Source organism: Emydura macquarii, unplaced genomic scaffold, assembly GCF_026122565.2.
Source record: "Emydura macquarii macquarii isolate MOO-44397 ecotype Brisbane River unplaced genomic scaffold, CSIRO-AGI_Emac_v2 contig_1876, whole genome shotgun sequence".
Lineage (NCBI taxonomy): Eukaryota > Metazoa > Chordata > Testudines > Chelidae > Emydura > Emydura macquarii.
This window is the reverse complement of record NW_027132013.1, coordinates 31366732-31382565: the sequence shown is the minus strand read 5'-3', so window position 1 is coordinate 31382565 and position 15834 is coordinate 31366732.

Below are 15834 nucleotides of genomic sequence, written 5' to 3'. Positions count from 1 at the left end.
TTGTCTGTGTTTCAGCTTGGAGGATAAACAATTAACAATGTGGTATTGTTGATGGGTTGTGTTTTTTCCCTGAACCACCCAGTGAATGTGGTACCGTAGTTCTTGAAGTCCAAGAAAGTGTGCCAAGACACAAGCTATTTATACAAAAATATATTTTAATGCATTTATATTAGGCATTTAAGACAAGACAGAATTTAAGAAGGAAGAATCATCTGGTGGTCAGATTTCAATCTTACTTAAAAACCGCAGACACTTTCTCCTCCCTTAAATTCTCTTTGTAAAGGCACCTGATGTTGGACAGCTCTTAAGATGAAGCAATATTAGAGCTCTTCTGACCTGTCGCTGTATTGATCTAGGCAGCCATGTGTGAAAAATCTGTCACTAATCCCACCTTTCTTTGAATTTATTGTTGGATTGCAGGATTGTCAATATGTTAAATAACCTGAACCAATGTACAGACGGACTGTCCAATTCTGTGTCGGGGTAGTGGAACTGCTGATACAGAAGGTCACCACACACTACAACATCATATATGAAGCCAGGAGTGGATATGCATGTGGCACCAAATTAGTTTCTCCTCTTGGCTGCAGAGGAACCTGTATGTTCCTGGATTCTCCCCAGGTTTTGCAGAGAAGCCAGAAGCCTAGAGGACATAGAAGCAACCACATGCTCAGGAGTTAGAGCCAAAAGAAAGGAGCCAGATTTCTTAGACGCATTAGGATTAGGGAAAGAGACAGTGAGAGGACTGGCTCTGATGTTATGTTTGTAGGGGATGTATACCTGAGCAAGTTCCAGGTTTAGCATAGCTTTTGGGCTGCCTTAAAATCAGAATGAGACATTTTTCCAATGTCCAAAGAGTATAAAATGTGCATCCACTCTGTAAAATACATGGCAAGCACTGTGCCACTATGCATCAAATAAAAAACATGATCAGAGCTTTATATCTACAACTGCAGAGCACAGTCCAACTCCCAGATACATGTTGCCATGTGACAATATCAGTTCCTGAGTTGACTGAGTGGAATTATTCATATGTCTTCCAGTGCTCAATGGGACAAGGGAATGAAACTTCAAGGCTACTGTGCCTGTACATTGGAGTAAACATGGCATCTTTTTTACATTGGATTCCAATGCTCTTTACAGTTTCATTTCAACATGGAGAAATGAGAAATTAGGCAAGGAAACCAACAATGGAGTTTATAATCATGATGTTCCCAATGCAGCTGTGCAAAACCAGGCTCATGAAATCCATTGATAATTTAAATTGAGTGGCTGCTATTTACATTGTGCTCCTGAAACTTTAACCTAGTTTTTAAAGATCTGCTGAGGTTTACAAGCTTTTCAGTGAGCCTGGATTAAATTTTAAGCAACCCTTGGACAAGTTATGGATTTGCATGGAAACCAGGCAAACCTCTAGTTTTGACCCTTTTTTTTTTTTTTTTTTTAAACCAAAATGAAACAGAAGATTTCCACAAATCTCTTGTGAATAGAAACCAAAGAACTTCAACACCTCTAGTTCTCACATCACGTCTATACATTCACCATTCTATCTCAGTACAGAAATGTAGTACACCTGTGCTAAACTTAATTTCAAGTACTCAAATTGAACCTGATGATGGGAGAGGAAATAGAGGCCCATGTCCTCAGGCTACGATTGCAGGAAAGCAAAGGAGATGATCACATTGGTCCCTTCTGACCTTAGCATCTATGAGACATTTACTCCGTGATCTCTGTTGAATGTTCCTTGGCCACAGCCAATGATCTGTCCGTATGTCTTTTTATCCAGTTTTAATCCATGCCAGAACTTGACTTCTTGCCCCAGGACTACTTATTTTCTTTAATAACCTCCAGTGAGGGACTTTAACAAGCCCCTTTTGAAAAGCTAAATAAATATATCTACCATTTCTCCTTTTTTCCACTAGTTAGCCAATCTAAGAATTCACATAAGATATTGAGCTATCATTTTTTTGTTCTGGTCCTCAGATATCATTTTTATCTACTCTAGGTGTTTTATTCTCTCTCTCTAACTCTTGTTTTAAAACAATTACATGGTACTATAATAAGGCCTGTTGATCTGTTATTCCCAAGATCTAGCACCGTCTTTAAGCTAGCTATAATATTTGCCACCCTCCAATCCTCTGGTATAGTCACTGATCATAATGAGACCACATATTTTTGTTGGCAGCCTACCCCTTTATAGCTAGATTTACAAAGAGACTTAGATGTTGTGATACTGAGCGTTGCCATACCTAACCATACCTTGGGCAGCAGGAAGGGCTAGGGCTAGCCCTGTGTGCAGCGGGAAAGGTGGGCTCAGACCAGCCTTGTGCAGTGTCCCGTTTTCCCTGTGGGAAAATATGGTCACCCTAATGACATTAGCCAGGACCCACCTAAACTAGCCAATGGGAGATGTCAACAAGAGGAGTGTACCCTAAGCTCCACCCCTCTCATGGAATTTAGAACTTATCTCTGCTTATGAGCCACAAACACGAACCCCTCTCCTGGAGTCAAGCAGCTTAGGTGCCCACAGTATTTCTTCTGAAAATGAGTTAGGTGCCTGACTTACTTCACAAGAAATGACTGGAGGAAGAGGAGGTGGTGGTGCCAGGACCACCACACACCTTTATAACTTCTAGCCATGTGGTTAGCGCATTGCCTGATGATTTGGGAGTCCAAGGTTCAGTTCCCCGCTTTGCCAAAGATGGAGAGGATCTGAACAAGCATCTCCTACTCCCAGGAGAATGCTTTAACCATTGAACTATGGGACATAGTTGTGAGGGCAGGTGGGCCAGCAGGGCGTGTGAGTGAGGGAGAGCGGGAAACGGGCCCGCAGACTTCCCCCTCCCCAGCCACATCCCCCCGAGGGGCACTGCCATCAACAGAGGGGTGCAAATGTAAGTATGAGGAGGCTGCCCAGCAGTGGGGGGGCATGATGGGCTTTGCCCCAGAGCCCCACCTTTGGCTGCCTGGCCCCTGTGTGGCCAGGATCCCTGTGGCTCCCTCCTTGTGCACAGTGCAGGGTCAGAGGGGCCAGGAGGTGGAGGGCTGTTGGGGATGTCAGCAAGGGGTAGCTCCTCCAAGGAGGGCCTGGCCGGTGCCCCACGCACAGACCGGTGCCCAGGGGCATGGCGCCCTTCACCCCCCTCTCAGAACACCACTGTATGATTCCAATGAATCCACTATCCTTTTCCACTTTCCCATGCTTTTGGAGCTTTATGGCATGTTATAAATGAGACTTGTGCACCTAAGATTACAGATTTATTGGCAAATTTTGATTTTAAGATAAAAATGAAAAACACCATCTCAAGATTATTTGCAACATTCTCTGTCCCCACAACCTCTGAAATCAGCTTTGCACTACTTCTTGTCAATTTCAGCAGCCTTGATGTGACGATGGGGAGTGTTGAGATAAGCTCTGAAGATCTTGTCAAAGCTATCATTTTGAGATGCAACATTTTGCTTGTAAGGCTGTGTCAATAATGGAAGCCCTATTTAATTTGTACACCTTAGATTATTGTCTATCACCAAGCAAACACCAGTGGTTAAAAATGACCCTCAAAAATCACTCAAATTGCATTTCCAAAGTTTGATATTTGTTGAGCTTCTAGACTGAGTTATGCTTTATGCTGTGGTAATCTACTTGCATTTATAATTAGGCTTTGTGATTTTAAGTATTTATTTGATTCACTGGTTGTCTGTTTTCATATACAGTGTAACACTGAGCAGTTTTATGGATTCAGATGCCTTATTGTCTCAAATAAAAGTAAACATAGTCTTGTACCGCCTAAAATAGCTTTAACGTGTTTCTTATGCTTACATGCTAGAATCCAAAATTGCAAAAAAAGACATTGAAAATATTTTAAAAGTGCACTATTCCTCATGTATTCACATGACATTTTCTATTAAAAATACCAATTTAATCTTTTTTTATTTTAACAAAGTGGTGATCCTCTGTTCAAGTACCCAGTCTCTGATTATAATGGATATTCTTACTTTAAATGAAAATTTGCTCATGTTACACACAAATCTACTGTTATTATACTCTATTGCAATAATTTATTATAATCATCAAGATCATTAAATTATCACACAATGGATACAGAAAACCTGTTTTATACAAGAACAATGATTGTTTTTAAAAAGTTTTGTTTAAATTGTCTTTTATTTGGAAGTATTAGCTGTGCTGGAAGACAGTTTACTGCTAAAAAATACTAAAGAAAATGAAAAATCTGGATACTGGGTAATTTCTGTCTGTAAAACTTATTTTTGTTAAACTTCTTTCAGAAGTGTTTTATTTTGATTGGCTGCTCACACTGAAGAAGAAGAAATCAGACCTTAGTATTACTAACAAATTGAAAACAGGTGTCAAGGACTAAAATAACACAACAGAAAAAGAAAAAAAAAACCAAGTTAATATGCAGTATCTTAGTAAAGAGCTTCCTTCTACACATTATGTTACTCAGAAGATAGTATCTGCCCGCCTTGGTTTCATATTAGGCACCTTGGTACTGCAATGAGCGTTCTCCCATTTTGCCCCGCACACGTAAGAAAAGCTCCCTGTAAATGTCCACGAAACTAACTCATCATCCTCCTTCAAAATTCTTCTTTGCCAAGATCCTACAAAAGACCTTTGGTTATCTGCTAGCTAAGACCACTGTCTACCATTCTGACCAATATTATCTCATTGTTTCCTTATACTTTCCCACCTTTTCTTAGATTATAACTTCTTGAGATAAGGACTGTCATTTTTTGTTCTTTGTTCATACAGCACCTAGCATAATGGGGTCTTGGTCCATGACTGGGGCTATGATAATAAAAGTGTTGTTTATTATTTATATTATCTTCTTTGCATGTGTGAATCAAGCCATGACCTGGATTATGGAGGCCAACTCAATCAAGGGCAGGTAAAAACTTTATACAATCCCATCATGTATTATTTTATTTATGCCATATTTTAGAGATATTGTACAGTGTTTTTAAAAGTTTTTGGTGTTGAAGTTCTATGTACATATGGATTCTCATTGCAAAATTGGAGCCATAGATTGTGAGGCTGAAATACTTTAGAAAGTTGGTCCCTGGTCACTAAAGCAAACTAGCTGAGTGACAGAAACATCTGTACTGAAGAGGAGGAGGAGAGGGGATCTTCAGTGGGATTCTGCCTGTCCCTAGGGGAGGATAACAAAGGTGTGACAAGATTATGATGCTCCACAGATGGCTCAGGCAGTGGTGCGATAAGGAGGGCTTTGGGATGTATGGCCACTGGGAGGCATTCATGGACAGAAGACTGTTCTCTTCGGATGGACTACACCTTAACAGGGAGGGAAATAGACTTCTAGGATGGAGGTTGGCACAACTGATTAAGAAAGCTTTAAACTAGAAATCTGGGGGAGATAGTTGGGAGATGTCCGGGTGATCTCTATGCCTGATTTTAACATTGAGAGGGAAGAAAATGAATAGGAAAGTATATAGCAGTGGGTAGCACAATGGACATGAAGAGGAAGGGTGGTGTAGATACCAGTCTATTAGGTGATACTGGCAGTAGAATGACTGTGGCGAATCGTGTAAGGAACGTGAGTGAAGCCAAACAGCAAAAATTAAGATGTTTGTACGCCAATGCGAGGAGCCTGGGTAACAAAATGGAGGAACTAGAGCTACTGGTGCAGGAAGTGAAACCAGATATTATAGATATAACAGAAACATGGTGGAATAGTAGTCATGATTGGAGTACAGGTAGTCATGTGTATGTGCTGTTTAGGAAAGACAGAAATAAAGGCAAAGGTGGTGGAGTAGCCTTGTATATCAATGATGAAGTAGACTTTAAAGAAATTAGAAGTGATGCAATGGATAAGACAGAGTTTGTCTGAGCAAAAATCACATTGGGGAAGAAAACTGCTAGAGCTTCTCCTGGGACAGTGCTTGGGGTCTGCTACAGACCACCGGGATGTGATTTGGATATGGACAGAGACCTCCTTAATATTTTTAATGAAGTAAAGATTACTGGTAACTGTGTGATTATGGGAGATTTTAATTTCCCAGAAATAGAGTGGAGGACAAGTGCTAGTAGTAATAACAAGACCCAGATTTTCCTGGATGTGATAGCTGATGGATTCCTTCACCAAATTCCTGAACCAACAAGAGGGGATGCCATTTTAGATTTGGTATTGATGAGTAGTGAGGATCTTGTAGAAGAACTGGTTGTAGGGGATAACCTTGGTTCGAGTGACCATGAGCTAATTCAGTTCAAACTAAATGGAAGAATAAACAAAAATAGATCTGTGACTGGGGTCTTTGATTTCAAAAGGGCTAACTTTAAAACATTAATGGAATTAGTTAGGGAAGTCACCTGGACTGAAGAACTTATGGTTCTAAAGGCGGAGGAGGCTTGGAATTATTTCAAGTCAAAGTTGCAGGAACTATCTGAATCCTGCATCCCAAGGAAGGGGGAAAAATTCATAGGCAAAGGTTGTAGACCAAGCTGGATGAACAAGCACCTCAGATAGGTGATTAAGGGAAAGCAGAAAGCCTACAAGGAGTGGAAGATGGGAGGAATCAGCAAGAAAAGATATCTCTTGGAGGTCAGAACATCTAGAGATAAAGTGAGAAATGCCAAAAGCCAAGTAGAGTTGGACCTTGCAAAGGGAATTAAAACCAATGGTAAATGGTTCTATAGCCATATACATAAGAAGAAAACAAAGAAAGAAGTGGGACTGCTAAGCACGGATGACGGGGTGGAGGTTAAGGATAATCTACCCATGGCCCAATATCTAAACAAATACTTTGCCTCAGTTTTTAATGAGGTTAATGAAGAGCTTAGGGATAGTGACAGAGGGACTAAACTGGTTTGAGGAGAAGGAGGTAGAAATTACCACATCCAAGGTAGAAGCCAAATTCAAATTGTTTAATGGGGTTAAATCAGGGGGACCAGATAATCTCCATCCAAGGATATTAAAGGAACTGGCATGTGAAATTGCAAGTTCACTAGCAAGGATTTTTAATGAATCTGTAAACGCAGGGGTTGTACTGTATGACTGGAGAATTGCTAACATAGTTCTTATTTTTTAAGAAAGGGGAAAAAAGCGATTCAGGTAATTACAGGCCTGTTACTTTGACCTCAGTAGTATGCAAGGTGTTGGAAAAAATTTTGAAAGAGAAAGTAGTTAAGGACATAGAGATTAACGGTAATTGGGACAAAATACAAAATAGCTTTACAAAAGGTAGATCGTGCCAGACCAACCTCATCTCCTTTTTTGAGATAACAGATTTTTTAGACAAAGGGAATGCAGTGGATCTAATTTTCTTAGATTTCAGTAAGGCATTTGATATGGTTCCACATGAGGAATTATTAGTTAAATTGGAAAAGATGGGGATTATCATGAAAACTGAAAAGTGGATAAGGAACTTGTTAAAGGGGAGACTACAACATGTCATAATGAAAGGTGAACTGTCAGGCTGGAGGGAGGTTACTAGTGGAGTTCCTCAGGGATCGGTCTGGGACTGATCTTATTTAACCTTTTTATTACTGACCTTGGCACAAAAAGTGGGAGTGTGCTAATGTAGTTTGTGGATGATACAAAGTTGGGAGGTATTGCTAATACAGAGAAAGACTGGGATATCATACAACAAGATCTGGATGACCTTGTAAACTAGAATAATAGAAATAGGATGAAATTTAATAATGAAGGACATGCATTTAGGGACTGTAGGGGCTGGGAGGTGTGGCCTTCACACCTCCTTCAGAGATTGACAGTGAGGGAGAGCCAAACCCCCTCTGTGGCAACAAAGTCCCCCACCTGACTGGAAGCAGAGAGGTGGGGCAGGAAGAGGAAGTATAAAGGGTGGGCCTTCCAACTCAGTTGGTAGAAGGCAGCCGAGGGAGAAGGACATCTCTTCCTTGGTGCTGGGGCCTGACCATTACCCTGAGGATAGGGCTGCCAACTGACTGGGGCCCTGAGGACCTGCCAGAACTACCTGAGCCCTACGAGCCAGAGGAGATCCCTGGACCTTGCAACCTGGAGGAGCTGCCATCCACAGCTGGCCCTGAAGAGCTGCTGGACCTGCCACCAATTGATGAGGCCGAAGGGTTCTGGAACCTCCCCTGGCAGAGTACCCTGAGAAGACTGAGGGTGACTCAGGGGACAAGATACTCCAGGGAAAGAGGGGAAGGAAGGAGCCCAGGGAAGCCAGACATCAGTCCGGCTGTGTTATGACCTATAGCCAAGTCAGTGCTTTTTGGCTGGAGCACCACTGACTCAGTGACGGGACAACCCATCACTGCCAGGGCCCTGGGCTGCAATGCAGTGGAGTTGGGTGGGCCTGCATCCCTCTCCCCACTTCCTACCCAGACCCTGGGGTGATCATTCCACATCGTGCTAGAGACTCGTTTCCCTGCCTGCCTGCCCTGCCTGAGGGCCAGGGCTGTAAACTGTTTGTGTGCCCTGCCAAGGGCCTTATCTGCCCACACTGCCTAAGGGCCTGGGCTTTAGACTATTTGCTTGCCCTTCTTAGGGCTAACGCCCATTTACCTCATCAGGCTTCAACCTGCCTCAGGGCCTGGGTGGTGAGATGGTTGATCACCCTGCAGAGGGCTAGAGACTACTCCACTTTGCCAGCCCAGCCCTGCCTAAGGGCCGGGGTCAGGAATGGTTTGCTCGCCCTGCCAAAGATTAGAGACTGCTCCCCCTTTGCCTGCCCTGCCTAAGGGCCTGGGCAGTGCACTGTTTATTCGCCCTGCAGAGGGCTAGAAGCCTCCAACCTGGCCTGCCCAGCCCTGACTGTGGGTCCAGGCCCCAACTACTGGACTTCCCTGCCTGAGGGGTGAGGCGGGGGGGCCCAGGACAGTGGGATTGCCCAGCTGGGCTGAAGAGGCCCGAAACTGCTAACTTCCCCCCTTTTAGCTTGCACTCCCCAAAGGACATAGGGGCTGGGAGATGTAGCCTCCCTCAGAGATTGATAGTGAGGGAGGGCCACCATCCTCACCAATGCTGGGAAACATTTACAAGGACTAATAACAAGAACTTTTGCTACATCAGTTGGAAATGACAGGAAGAGAAGGACCTGGACGTATTGGTTGATCACAGGATGACTATGAGCCGCCAATGTGATGGGGCTGTGAAAAAAGCTAATGCAGTCCTAGGATGTATCAGGCGAGGTATTTCCAATAGAGATAGGGAGGTGTTAGTGTGCAGTTCTAATCTCCTATGTTTAAGAAAGATGAATTCAAATGGGAACAGGTGCAGAGAAGGGCTACTAGGATGATCCGTGGAATGGAAAACCTGCCTTATGAGAGGAGACTCAAAGACCTTGGCTTGTTTAGCCTAACCAAAAGAAGGTTGAGGGGATAAATAGCAGGGAGGAAGAGGAATTATTCAAGTTCAGCGCCAATGTGGACACAAGAACTAATGGATATAAAATGGCCATCAGGAAGTTTAGACTTGAAATTAGACATCAGGGGAGTGAAGTTCTGGAACAGCCTTCCAAGAGGAGTGGTGGGGACAGGAAACCTAGCTGTCTTCAAGACTGAGCTTGATAAGTTTATGGAAGGGATGGTATGATGGAACAGCCTAATTTGGCAATTGACTGATGTTAGATTACTAGTAGTAAATATGCCCAATGGCCTATGAAGGGATGTTAGATGGGGTGGCTTCTGAGTTACTACCTCTGTAGCATGGGGCACAGGTCACTTGCTGGGGGATTCTCTGTACCTTGAAATCTTTAAATCATTATTTGAGGACTTCAATAACTCAGTCTTAGGTTAGGGGTTTACTACTGGAGTGGGTGGGTTAGGTTCTGTGGCCTGCATTGTGCAGGAAGTCAGGCTAGATTATCATAATGGTCCCTTCTGACCTTATAGTCTATGATTCTATAAATGGTCTGATAATTAATGAGCTGGTAACATTCAACAAATATCCAGCCCAATTCTGTAATTCTAATGTTATTACACACGACATAGGTCAGGGTCAACAGAAACAGCTCTGTTATAGGATACTGTGGTGATTTTGGAAATCTATTTTTGTACAACATATGAATTTTGGTTGATGTTATGAAGTTATTGTTAGGAAACTAGTGCATCATGGACTGCTTCAGTGTGGAATCCACCATTTGCTGGCAGGGACGGTAGTAGGTCTCTGCCAGACCAGAAACAACAGCTGAATGTTAAACCCTAATGGGTACCTGTTCAGGTGGAAAAATCTTGGGACAGTGGATTGGCTAAAGCTGGGAGAAGCTAGTCCCTCCAACTTCTCTGAAGTGAGGGAGAATGGAAAATCCTCCACAGCAGAACAAAGAAATCAGCTTTTGATAGGAGGGCATCTGAACTCGAGGAACTCAGAGGAATACACAGGAAGTTTGGCGTAGACGAGAGGGACATGCTTTCATCATATGGGTGCCCTGTTTAGCTGCAGGACCAACCAAACTCAGAGAAAGCAGCTGACCTAGAGAGAGGGCGGGGGCAGGATTCCATGATTCTGAAGACAAGCCAGGAGCCAGGAGAATGATACTTCAGAGGACTCCACCCAAGTCCAACAGACTCTCCAAAGTGGTGAGGAAAATGAGGCAAGGAAAGGTGTATAGGTGTGTTTATTATTTTGTCTATGTCTGTGTGTGTCTGACATGCAAAGTAAAGAGTATTTATGTTCAGAATCCTTTAGATAATCTGTCAGTTTGCTTTAGGTATTGCATGTCCCTGAAGAGTTAAACTTTAAACCCAGAGAGCCCATACAAATGGAGTTCTAGTAGACGGTATTAGAGCCCAAACAAAACAGCCTGATGAGTGTCTAGCCAAGGAGAGCTATAGCAGGACTATGACAGGTATCCTCAGGAAAGCAGGATTTCCAGCTGTTCTAAGGGATACATATTAATTTCTAGCGCTGATGGCTTGCATAATATTGGACTTGAAAAATAACAAAACTGAATATAGCATGTTGGAGGCTCAGTACAATTTGAGTTGCTGGATCACTGTCCTACAGGCCTAGCATAGCTTCAGTTGCTTGCTTGGCTATTCTGACCCCTGTAGCATGACATCTTCCAGTTGGCAGACATGAATAGGACTACTTTGTAACCTTATAGATGTCTCCGTTTCTGCATACCAGGGCACATAAGATAAAATACAGATACTGTTTTGCTTGCAGCTACATAAAGGTAACGATGATGGGAACAACAAGTTATCCTTGAACGTCTGGGGGTACGCTGTTTTATTGCCAAGGGGCATACTTTTACTCCGCCCCTCCTATCACCAGATGTTGTTTTGACAACCCCAATTGTCACAGTGGGAATGGAATGGAATGTAGTTAAGGTTGGAAACCCAATGTAGGTAATTAGCATATATATGATATATTAGCATATATGATATGTTTATGGAAGGGTATAAGAAGTCACCACTTAGACAAAGGGGGGCGCTCCATCAACACCTGATTCCGCGGGAGGTGCTGCCGGTTGGACCAGAGGATCCACGGACTCCCTGGCAGGGTCCCTGAAGAAAGCCGTTCCTGTATGCGGCCTTCTGATTAACTCCTTAGCTCTCCAGGCTTAGTGAGTATGATACTTGTAGTTAATTTTAGGCTTTGTATCTAACTAGTATATTTATAGAAAACCTTCCAGAGGAGTAGCTGCGTAATTCTGTATACGAGAGCCCTGCGGTACCTTAAAGACTAACAGATTTCTTCAGGCATAAGCTTTTGTGGGCTGCAACCCACTTCATCAGCCCACGAAAGCTTATGCCCGCAGAAATTTGTTTGCCTTTAAGGTACTACAAGACTCATTGTTTTTATAGAAAACCTTGCACATTAAACCTTATTGATCTGCAAATCGGGCATACTGTGTCTCACTGGTATCCACACTGATCACAAAGTGTCCAGTATCAGCATAGCACACTTCTGGAACTCGGTTTAGAGTTGTTTTCTCTTACTAGATTCACATGCCATATTATGGAGGGAAAGGGGGTCTGATTCTTATCTCATGTGCTTCAGTGTGAATTAGAAGTAATTTCACTGAAATCAGTAGGGTTATACTGGTGTCCTGGAATCAGGCCCCTGTGGATGAAATTCAGTGCAGGTGTAACGTCATTGCAAATAATAGACCACGCTCAAAAGTCAGTCATAGTCCATAAATTAGAATTATGTCCTATATCTAATAGTCAGCAACACTAACAAAAATGGGAACATTAAAAAGGTATAAATATCAAGCTGAAGAAATATTCAAGATGAGTTCAAAGGAGAGAAGGACATTTAAATAAATGACCCTCAAGCAAGATACTACATAATGACAAACTGGCAGAATTCAGTATTGGGTTACAGAATAAAGGAAAGAAATCCTTCTCATTATGCAGCTACCCTGCCACACAAATATTTCTTGGCTCAGAATCTGTCTATATGGACAATCGTTATCAATGCATTTCCCTCTAGAAATAAAAATTCAACTAAAGTAAAAGCAGGACAAGTAAAACATTTATCCTTCAGCAATCAACTTCAAACATCCCAGGAGGAATAAGTTCTGAGTTAAAATCATTATGTAATGAATCTTCAGCTTTTTCCCATAAAGAGTTGAGCTGTGCCTCTAGGCAACCTTTAATATCATATGTAGTTCCTTAAACTAATCCTCAAAGTTTAGCGGAGGGGAATAATTGCTGGAATTGTTCCATTTTGGAAAAAATCAACTTTCATTAGATCTAAGAAGGTCAGGAAATATAGATATTCTAATAATAAGCCACTTTCCCCCTTTCCACTTAGTCTAAACCCATTTCTCATCATGAATAAAGGAATATAACAATTGGTGTATGGCATCTGTTCCTAGGATTAGTGAAGGCACCAGATGGGGGAGCTTGCAATCCTTAAAATGTTTTCAAAAACCACATGTACCAAATACAATCAAACAGAAGTTCTGAAAATTCAGATATCCTTATTGCTCCCTGCCTCCTCAATATCCCATTTCAGTCCAACGTTTTATATATTCTAGGTTATCTTCCAATGTTTCCAGTTTCCACAACAATAGTTGTTAAAGCTGTAACCAATCTAATGTCATTGTATAGTCCCTCCTGGTAGAACCCACAGTTTGAGAATGTTCCTGCTTTGTATCTTTTGTCTCTATAATCCCCTGGAGGATGGGAGTCCATTTTAGCTTCTAGATGAGTATGCATGCTAGATAAAGACTACTTCTACTAGTGCCTCTCCATCTTCACTCTGAAAGGAATCTGCCAGGGTGTGTAGGGAAGCGTGACACTAGTCATTGGTTAGCAGGATGGTGGTTGAATGTTTTTTCTTTGAGGAGAGGCATCCTTCCTCTAGATGGTAACTGAATTTCTCTTTTGATGGATTGCCAATTACTTAAAGCTAGCACCAGGGAAATAAAAGTTGCCAGAGAAACCCCACCAGTGATATGTGTAAATGCTTGCAGGATCAGACCCCCTTAAATTGTAATCTCTTTAGGGTAAACAACATGTCTTACTGAGTGGTTGTAAAGTACAGTAAAAATTCATGTGACTATGTGTTTTAATAAGTCCGGAAGTCCTCACTCAGGCAAAAATCCCATTGACATTCATGCAAGTTTCAAGTGAGTCAGGATTTCACAACATGGATCCCTACCAATAACAAAATTATGTTTATTACTCAGAAATTTTTCATTTATTATGCTAAAGATCTTACTTGGGCTCCTTTTCTCTCTCATGCAGAATTTTGATCTTCTTTATTAATAGTAGTAGCTTTTTTTATAGCCTGTGATTGAAACAGCTGATAGCTGCTTAGAGACAGAAAACTTCTCAAAATACTCTAGAGGTGAGAGTTAGGTTATTTTTAATACAAATGGCTTGGTTCCAGATGAAATGGAGCACCAAATTAGCCAGTGATTGAAGAAAGTCAGAGGCACAAGAATGATAACATTGCATTACCTTAAATTCATGTAGCTGGGGAAAAATGGATCTTTCAGTACACAGTTTAAGAATTAAACCTATGAATTAAACATATGCATTTAAAAGTCTATACAAATGGGTAGTCTACACTCTGAATGCTTTTTTTTTTTTTTTTTTTTTTGCGCTGTTAGTTTGGAGCAGGAAAAGTTTAAAACAATCATGTAGTTTAGAAAAGCAAGCTGGGCACAAATGGGCAGTTACTTTTCATGATTTCAAAGGGAATGAGTACAAAGGACATTTAGGCAAAACACTCACTGAAATCAAGACTCTTTAGGATTTGGCCCACTGTAATTAGTAATTAGATAAAATCCTCCTCAAAGTTAGAATAATCTGTATGGTTTCAGATTTGGTGCTTCTAAGATAGCTTTCCAAAAAGGCATCTTACACGGATTCCTTGGGACCACAGGTTTTGTGGGGAGGTTGTGTGGCCTGTTCCATGACAGTAGTAGGAACATAAAAAGAACTGTATGGCAATTACCTCCCTTTATCCTGTGCCTCTGGGTTTCCCCATGGGTAAGAGGAAAAAGTTATAAATGAACCATAAACTAAGGCTGAGTAATAGTGAATGACAAACATGTATGGCAAATACATGGAGGGCCAAATTCTCAGTTCCAATTCCAATTCTTTCACTCTGCCTAACTTGCATTCAGGTGACTTTATTTGACTGTAGCATATTTTTCCAACAGAGAGGAATTCTCAGTTTGTGTAAAGCCGGTGGAGCCAGCTCCTAAGCCACCCTCCTCGTATGGCATAAGGGGCACGATGGAGCAAGTATGAGACTGAATGGAGTTTTATGCTCATAAGGCAATTCTCAGCTGGCAAATGGCTGCTTAGCCATCATAATCAACTATTGTCAATAAGAGCCACCCCTAGGCTGCTCTGATTTACATCAGGACTGTGGCAGCTTGAAAATGTGGGCCTCTCTGACAGTCCCCTTCCTGTCTCATACCGAGAATAGATTGATGGAGAGAATCGGTCCCACAGTATATATTATACATAAGGTTGTATAAAAATTAAGGTATTTTAGACAAATAGCTTATTGATATAAAAAGACTATTTTAAGGCAAATAATCAACCTTAACTTTTGGGATATCTTAACTTTGAAAGCTTAATTTCTAAGCATTAACATTGCATTATCGTTTCATTTTTTTCCCTTCATGGAGTACAGTTGCATAATTTATTTGGCATGTATATTGGCATTTAAAATTAAATACACTTATCTAAGCAACTAACAAAGCAGAGTGGTGACACCTAGCCTTATTCTAATGGAATGGAGATTGTTGTGGAACGTCCTCGCTACTTTGCCTTCACATTTCCACATCTGAAAAATGCTCAATTAAATCTTTGGAAGATAAATAGCCTGGAGATTGTTCACTTTGTCAAAAGCTGTTTCAAATCTTAGGAGGAAACAAGGAGATGCTATACAATTTAATTTCATTAGATATAGTAATATTTAATAAAATCGCATTTATTAAGCACCTCATCAAAGCAGATGTTCTCTGGCTGTGATCCAGTTGATCAGGCCCTTGATGCTCTTTCTGAGCTCACCAAAAGACGTGTTCAAATTGAAACAGAATAGGCATGCACACTTTTTTACTTGACTTTGATATTATAATGCCTTGTATGAGAGTAATCATATTATTGCATCCTTAATATCATCCCAATTGTTGTTCCAACCCGGCAGTTTATCTTATCCCAGAGTGGTGATCTAGCATGCCTTGTGGAAAAATAAATATACTTCAGACACTGAGGGTTCAATCCAGCCCTCACATACATGAGTCTGTATTGCCACTTACCTTTTTAGATCTGCTACTGCACTAGAAATTGCATGCACTGTAGCCGATTACTAGAAATTACGCAGTGCGGTATGCCTGTATATCTGAAGCCAAGAATGAGCCTTAAGAATATGCTAGTTTTTCAAAGGGATAGTCAGAGGA